General features: G+C 38.9%; 1 pseudogene; it reads left to right on the top strand.

The window, feature by feature from the left end:
• The first annotated feature begins 5,206 nt into the window (after positions 1-5,206).
• LOC141829124 (uncharacterized) lies at positions 5,207-8,130 on the top strand (annotated as a pseudogene).
• The last annotated feature ends 359 nt before the right edge of the window (positions 8,131-8,489 follow it).

The following is an 8,489-nucleotide window of genomic DNA, read 5'->3' as shown; positions in this document are numbered from 1 at the left end:
TTTTAAAGTTTAACTTTAATAGCTTATTAAAAGAAGCTATTGAGCCAATAGATGCTTCTCCATGAATGAACCATCAGATATGTGACTATTGGAAGACCCCTTAAGTCTTCTAAATGTTAGTGTCAGCCCTTATTGCCAATCAAGTCAATTCAGATTGAATAAGACTCGAGTTGGACTCGAGTCAAGTAGGATTGAGTGAGACTTGAGTAGGACTCAAGTCAAATTCGGATCCATTAAAGGGGGGATTGCATGATCACTTAAGAGGGGATTAATGGGATATTAATTCCATGGAATACCAAAAGCCAAAACCCTTGATATTCCATGGTAGTATATAAAAAGAGTGAGAGTTTTTTTTTCTTCCTCTCTTGGATGATTTCGAAATCTTCTTCCCTTCTCTTCTACCTCCTTGGGCGAACCATATTTTATGGCTAGCACCGTAATTTGGTTCCTCTCCATCTCGCTGTTCGTGTGGATACCGTGGAGGCGCGAACACATTGATCGCGCTGAGATCCACCAACCTCAGAAAGCAAGAGTTGTTGTCGGGATTGTGAAGGGCTCGCATCGAAGATAACCTCGCTTCTAGTAGATAGAATAATAAAACGAGTATGAGTTTTCGCATGGATCTTCTGGAGGGATCCCTTTCCGCTGCGTTTATGCGGCTAAATTAATTTTTGGAGTATATAGATCCCTACACTAAATACGTAGTCTTCTTCTATAAAATTTTCAACTTTGCTAATATGTGTGATAAACATCTAAAATCTTAAGCTAGTGTCGTAGTTCAGAAGATGGTTACTTAAATGATCAATATATTTTGATCACATTGTTGGGTTGCAAGGGTGCAAACATAGTCCCACATCTAAAAGCACATGGAAAAGATCATGGGGTTAAAAGGATGGAAAGTATCTCCATTGACGTGAGGCCTTTTGGGGAGAGTCCAAGAACAAAGCCATGAGGGCTTAGGCCCAAAGTGGACAATATCATGCTATTGTGGAGATACATGCATTCTTTTGGACCCATCAAGTGGTATCAGAGCGAGACCGCTCTTCACCGGACTAACCGCCGGATGAGCCATGATCCAGATCTAACCATGTGCTTTGAACCTTAAAAATAAAGGAAGTGGGTGCTCCCGTGTCTGAATCAAGAGGATCAGACACCAGGTGAAAGTCCTAGTAGGTCAGGTGGACCGAGGGGCAAAAAGTCCTAGTTGCGGCTAGGTGAAAGTCCTAGTAGGTCGGGTGGACCAAGGGGCAAAAAGTCCTAGTTGCGGCTAGGTGAAAAAGTCCTGGTGGGTCGAGGATTCAGGGGGGCCTGTGGTCCTTTGTTTGAGGGGGGGATTGTTGGGTTGCAAGGGTGCAAACATAGTCCCACATCTAAAGCTTTTCCCTGTGGTCCTTTGTTTGAGGGGGGGATTGTTGGGTTGCAAGGGTGCAAACATAGTCCCACATCTAAAAGCACATGGAAAAGATCATGGGGTTAAAAGGATGGAAAGTATCTCCATTGGCGTGAGGCCTTTTGGGGAGAGTCCAAGAACAAAGCCATGAGGGCTTAGGCCCAAAGTGGACAATATCATGCTATTGTGGAGATACATGCATTCTTTTGGACCCAACACACATCACCCCATTACACCCAAGTATCAATCAATTGCTACTTCCTTCTCATTAGTTTTGAGTCGAGATGTAGTTCTATTACATGGAACAACTTCTTATGATCAACGATTATTTGTAGGTTCTATTGGTTCAATCGATCTCTAGAATTTTAATATTCATTTGACAATATATTTAATGGAGTCTGATCAAGATTGACCTAATCAAGCGAGAAGTCTGGTCAGGTCGAAGTTGATCGGATGACTAACAAAGGGAAAGTCTAGTCAAGTTGAAGTTGATCGGATGAATAATAAAGGAGAAAATAAGTCAAGGGTAAACAGATAGTTGGCAAAAAAAAATCATAAAGGAATGAACGTTAAGTAGTGAGAAGTCTTAGAGGAATGAACTTCAAACAAGAGGAAAATCCTAAGGGAGTGAACCTTAGGTAATAAAAAATCTTGGAGAAGTAAAGTTTAAGCAAGAGAAAAATTCTAAGAGAGTAAATCTTAGATAGTGAGAAGTCTTGGAGGAGTGAACTCCAAACAAGGAAAAAAATCTAAAGGAATGAACCTTAGGTAATAAGAAGTCTTAGAGAAATGAACTCCAAACAAGAGGAAAATCTTAAGGGAGTAAATTTTATATAGTGAGAAATCTTGGAGGAGTAAACTCAAAGCAAGAAGAAAATCTTAAGGGAGTGAACCTTAGGTAGTGAAAAGTCTTGGAAGAGTGAACTCTAAACAAGAGAAAAATTCTAAGGGAATGAACCTCAGGTAGCGAAAAGTTTTAGAGGAGTAAACTCTAAACAAGAGAAAAAACCTAAAAGAGTAAACCTTAAATAGTAAGAAGTCTTGAAGGAGTGAACTCCAAGCAAGAGAAAAATCCTAAGGGAGTGAACTTAGGTAGTGAAAAATTATAAAGAAATGAACTTCAAACAAATATAATCGAAATAAGATTTCGTGGTCGACCAGACTAGTGTATTTGGATGACCAAAGTATATATTGCTAACACTATTTTGCTTTACTATTTCTATCTATTGTGCTAACTTAGTTTTACAAGAAAATCTTAGTGGATCGAGTTGATTGGATACTAAGCAGAAAGAAGTCTAAATAGATCAATGCAATTGATGTTTGGCAGGTAAGTCCTGGATAGGCCTTTCATTTTAGAAGGCAGTGAGAATGTGTCTTAACTATCAATTTAGTTCATGCATACTTACCTATTTCTAACTCTATTTTGCAAAATCATTATTGTTGTTATTGTTGTGTTGTAGAAAAATAAAGACTTCAGTTGACCTAACATGGTGGTTCGGTTGACCTATCCTAGCAGATAGGCATATGTCAGATTCAGATCCATCAAAGAAGGAAATAAAGGTTCAGTTGACTGATTAGGCGAATCAGTCAATCAAACACATATGAAAAGAGCAGATTGGATCAAACAGTAAAGGAAATTCTAGGGATCAATCAACCAAACAAGCGAATTTTATGAAATTGATCTGATCGAATTGGAGCGCGTAAAGAAAGTTTAAGGTCTAATCATCTGATAATAGGTTCAATCGACCGGAAGGATCAGTCAATTAATGTTTTTTTAATCGACTAGAAGGATTAGTCGACAGGATGACCACTAACAAATTGGTCATCCCACCAATCTTTTTAGTCTCCAATCTTGATTACCACTAACAAATTGGTACTAGGTCAAAAACACTTGTTACATTGAACATATTTAATATGAATCCCAACCTTTGCTTTTAGATTTTATAGACCTTCACTATGGTCAACAAATCTATAAATCTCATCAATCCATGGTCATCTCATAACCTATTATCAGATATATTACCGAAGACATAAAGAATTTATTGAATTTAAATTATACAAAAATTAAATTTAGTTTTATATATCGAGATGACTTAAGCTGATAATCTCAAACTGTAAGACTAGATTGGTGAAGATGAGTAGCTAGGTTATCTGAATTGCTAGGGGAGGCTAAGGTTGAGCTACTAAATGCCCGAGTTGTTGAATGCTTGAGCTAATATATTGAGTGCTCAAGACGATATATTGAGTGGACTTGCCTGAGCCCAAGTGTGATATCATTGATCGTAAGCTGAATGCTCCCAAGTGGTACACCGAGTGCTCCAGAGTGGTGCGCTAAGTGCTGAGTTGGGAAGTCGAGTGGTTGCATCACCCGACTACCGACTATCGAGTCAATTGAGTCTGAATGGGTCATCACTGCCTAAACGCTGAGTCGGGAGACCAAAGCCAAGTTGGGAGACCAAATCACCAGTATAGCCGTCAAGTTGGGTTAGGCCCGTCGGGTTGGCCCGCCCCGCCAAGTAATTTAGGCGGATTGGGTTGAAATTTTATCAACCCATTTTAAGATGGGTTGAGATGGATTCGCCTGCCTAGGCCCGTGACCCGTGTGGGTTGGCCCGCGGGGCTTGGGTTGGCTCGTGGGTTGAGAAAGTTTATTTATTTATTTTAAAATTTAAAATTAAAGTAAAAAACTCAATGAATTAGTGGGGTTAATCCATTTAAATTATAATTCAAACATAAAAATTATAATTCAAACTTAAAAATTTTAACTTAATCAATTTAAATTATAATTCAAACTTAATATTTTAATATATTTTTTAATAGGCTCGAGGGTTGGCTCGCCTAACCCGCGGCCCGCCTTGAGTTGGGTTGGGTCGGAGATTTCCCAACCGCCAAATTGGTGGGTTGGCCCGCCCCGCCATATGATGAGCCCGCCATGGGTTGACCTGCCTCGCCATGGGTTGGCCCGTTTGACAGCTCTAATCACCAGACTGTTGAGTTCAAGTAGGGAAAGAGAGAAACCGAGGTATGCATTTAACACAGTTTCTTTAAAACAGATTCATCTCCTTCGGTTGTGCTTCGAAGTTATGTTGGATGTCTATTTCTTAAAATATAATGGGACAACCATATATATAATTAAGCACTAGTTGTTCATGGCAAACCAAGTGAGTACTCGAACACTATCACCAAAAAGAGCCAGCGAGCATAATGCATGACAGAGAGAAAGAACAAGGGAAATGAAGGTGGAAGGATTTCTCTTGCTTATCATCTACTTTTGTGTGCGCCCTCTTCTGCTTGCAGTCACAACCTCCTTATTATATAAGGGATATTAAATGACTGAATTAAGGCCATTTATTACCTTGTTCAACTGAGAAGCGCCAGCTTCCGACCATCAATGATCGGTCATTTCACTCAGACGATTACGGATTCTCCATTAATCATAAACCATTTCAGATATGCACATTAATGATGGGAACCTTTGGAATTCCGCTCCGTTGAATTCTTGTCGGACAAAAATTTCTAGAAACGGAATCTTATCAAGTAGCTCTCATATTCGATCAACTAGGTACTTGATCGATGCATTAAGATCATTGAGCTCTTGTGTTTGGTATTCAGGATCCATACAAAGAAAAATAAAAATAACTATGCAGCGAAATGAAGTAGTTGTACCTTTCTTCTTTGTAAGTTGTGTAGATGATTGTACATACCCGAATACCTCTTGATCTTCTATTGTATTCCTTTCCTCTTTTGGACGTTGTGTGGGCAACGATCTACCAAGATGACTCTACCAAATTCCTTCTAATCCTTTCTTCCAATCCGATGGCAAAAAGAGAAAAGAGAACCTATGGTAAAGGCACCACCTTCTCCTCTTGTTCTCTTCTTTTCTTCCTCTCTTTTTCTTCTTTCCAAGCCACCACCTTTCTTATCCTCTTCTTCCTTCTTTGAGCGCCAGTCCTAGGAAGAACCGAGGAGGTAAAAGGCAAGGATGAATGCTGGCCCCTAACATGAAAATGCCTTCATGTAGCCGCCGGCCATAACTTGAAGAAGATCTTCATGTGGGCGCCGGCCCTAACTTGAAGAAGATCTTCATGTGTGCGCCGACCCTAGGAAGAAGAAGAACTTCATGTGGCCTCCGGCCTTAGGAAGAAAAAGAAGAAGAAGTGGTCGGCCCTAACACAAGGAGTTGTGTGGCCGACCCTAGCATAAGGAGAGGGAGGGGTTTTAGAAGAATAAGAATTGTATTCTTTCCCTCTTGCAAGCCTCCCTTTTTATAGCTAAGCCATCTTAGAAAATTTAGAAAGATTCTAACAAATTTTCTTATCCAGATTTAGTTAGAAAAAATCTAATAAAATCTTTAAGAAGAATTTGTTAGAAAAAAATCTAACAACCTTATCTTATCTAGATTTATTTAGAAATAAATCTTTTGATAAGATTTTATTAGAAAAAATCTAACAATCTTATCTTATCTAGATTTATTTAGAAATAAATCTCTTGATAAGATTTTATTAGAAAAAATCTAACAATCTTATCTTATCTAGATTTATTTAGAAATAAATCTCTTGATAAGATATTATTAGAAAAAATCTAACAACCTTATCTTATCCAGATTTAGTTAGAAAAAATCTAATAAAATCTTGATAAGAATTTGTTAGTTTCTTAATAAATTTTCTTGTTTAAATTTTATCTTTATCTTAATAAAATCTCTTAATAAAATTTCATTAATTTCTTAACAAAATTTTTTAATTAAGAAATTTTATTTTCTGATAAAATTTCTTAATAAAATTTTTATGAAAAAATCATAAAAAAATTTTGTCTGCGGAAGAAATATAATTCTTAAATAGAATTTCGTAACGAAAATTCTTAATAGAATTTCTTAACAGAATTTCTTAACAGAATTTTTCTCTGGAAAAAATTCTTAACAGAATTTTTTCTTATAGAAAAATTCTTAATATAATTTTCTAACCGAAACTCTTCCAGAATTTTCTTAGGTGGATTCGAGGCTTTATCCAAAAGCTACAGCAGGGATCTAGAGGAGGAATTGATTATGTCCTTCTTATGGGCTTGGGCTTCCTGTGTTCTCCCTGAATACTCAACTCAAGTCCATCAATAATAACCTATACCACTAAGGGTGCGTTTGGTTAAGGGTAATCTGTGATTACCTTGGTTATCCATCTAAAGTTATCATTCAAAACCTTGTTTGGTTTAGGTAATCGGCGATTCCCAAGTAATGCTTCATTCCCACACGTCAGCATACGTCAGCAAAAGAGGGCATCCAACCCGGAATTGAAAAACCAAGGAAAACTTAGGTAATCGGCGATTCCGGGGTTAAGATAATTTTGTTTACAAAATTACCCCTCCAACCCGTCGGCTTACTCTCCGTGAGCGAACCCCTCCTCTCCCGTCCCCGATCGCGAGCGAAACCCTCTCCCGTCTCCGATCGCGAGCGAAGATTCCTCGGCAGCTTCCGCCGGGTGAGGATCTTGATCAGGTATCCAAAGTCGCAGGCGCTGTGGAAGGTCACCCACGCCACGGCGAAATTGTAAGTTTCGAGGTGATACGCGACCGCTTGAAGAAGCCCTCGTGGAGGAAGAAGCCACCGCCACCCGGGTTCGAATCCGGCGCTTCCGCTACCTTCGCCTCCTCCTCCTCCTCCTCCGCCTTCGCATCCTCTTCCATCTCAGCTCCTCCGTCCAATGTTAGTCCTCGACCTGGTCCCAATCCCCCGTTCTGGAGGCAGATTCAAGCTCTCCGTCGCCTCTCACTTTTTTCGTGACGGTGAGTAGAAGGATCGAGTTTCTTTTGGTTGTGATGGTGATTTTGATGGCTCTGGCGATCGAAAGGAGGAAACTTGTGGCTGCAATCATGCTGTCCGCCTTTGTTCTATGGCTATTTGATCGGAATGGGTTTCTTCTGCTTTGGTTCTCGAATCTGCGCTTGAAAGCGAAGAGTATGCTCAATTCATCCGTCAAAGATTGGGAATTGGAAGGAAGAGGAGTGGTTTCGCCGATCAGGGAAATCACCACCGATAGCTCTTCAGAAACTGCAAGATCAGAGAGGAGCTCTGTTATTCGATCCAGGTGAAAGGGGTCCCGTTGAAAAGGAGAGACGTCAAGAAGGTTCACCTCGAACCTGATCCTGGTCCGAAGGCCAATTCAAAATTGAAGAAGTTTCTGAGAAGAAATTTCTCCGGCGAAAGTGTCGCAAGGAAAGAGAAGCACCCGTCCCGGATTCCAGTAAAAATGCAATCTTGGGTAAGATTACCGAATTAGAGGAGGAAAGCAATGGCGGCACAGATCTCGACATTGAAAATGAAGAAAACACTGTGAGCATGCCTCTGATAAGGTTTCTGATCATGATATCAAATTATTTCAAGAGGACATGCATGAAACAAAATCTAGGAGCTCCCAGGTATTGATTTTCTGGGCTATTGTATTGATAGGGCTTCTGGGTGGCAAGACTACAGCCATTGTTCTAACTATGTCTTGCTGTCTATTACACAGACCTATTGAATTCGTGTGGAAGAAAGGAAAGAATTTGATTGTTTTATTGTAGAATACATGCGACCTTTTGTTTCCGCTGGATCACCTTGTTATGCATCTGATAGATTAACCTCGTCTTGGTGTCTTGATTGAATGGACGTGTATATGATGTTATAGGGTAAACAGGTGGAATCAAATTTACAGATGCTCATAATCAAGAGAAAGTGTTTGTTTGATTGTTTCCTATATAATTCATGATATTCATGTGCTGCTTGATAATTATGCTCATGCCTAATTAATTCTCTGAACAAGTAGTTTGAATTATATCCTGTTTGTTTTCTAATTGAATGAAAACAGATTCACTGATATCTTTTTGTTGCAGCATTGATTGGAGTTGGTTGGTTTCAGTTTTAATACTGAAAACTATCGTATCATATCCATTTCTCATTTGTGCGGTATTGAATCGGTTTAATTTTGATGCTTGTGAGCACGGATTAGGTCGAATTCGGCGTCGAGGTTTTCATTATTTTTATTTTTTTAAAACAAAAATAATAATAATAATTATACATATATATAATTTAATTATATATAATTATAATTTAATTATAAAAAAATAATAATTG

Source organism: Curcuma longa, chromosome 5 (genome assembly GCF_044706935.1).
Source record: "Curcuma longa cultivar G26 ecotype Majalengka, Jawa Barat chromosome 5, ITB_CL_G26_1.1, whole genome shotgun sequence".
In the NCBI taxonomy this organism is placed as follows: domain Eukaryota; kingdom Viridiplantae; phylum Streptophyta; class Magnoliopsida; order Zingiberales; family Zingiberaceae; genus Curcuma; species Curcuma longa.
This window is presented reverse-complemented; position numbering and strand designations above follow the sequence as displayed.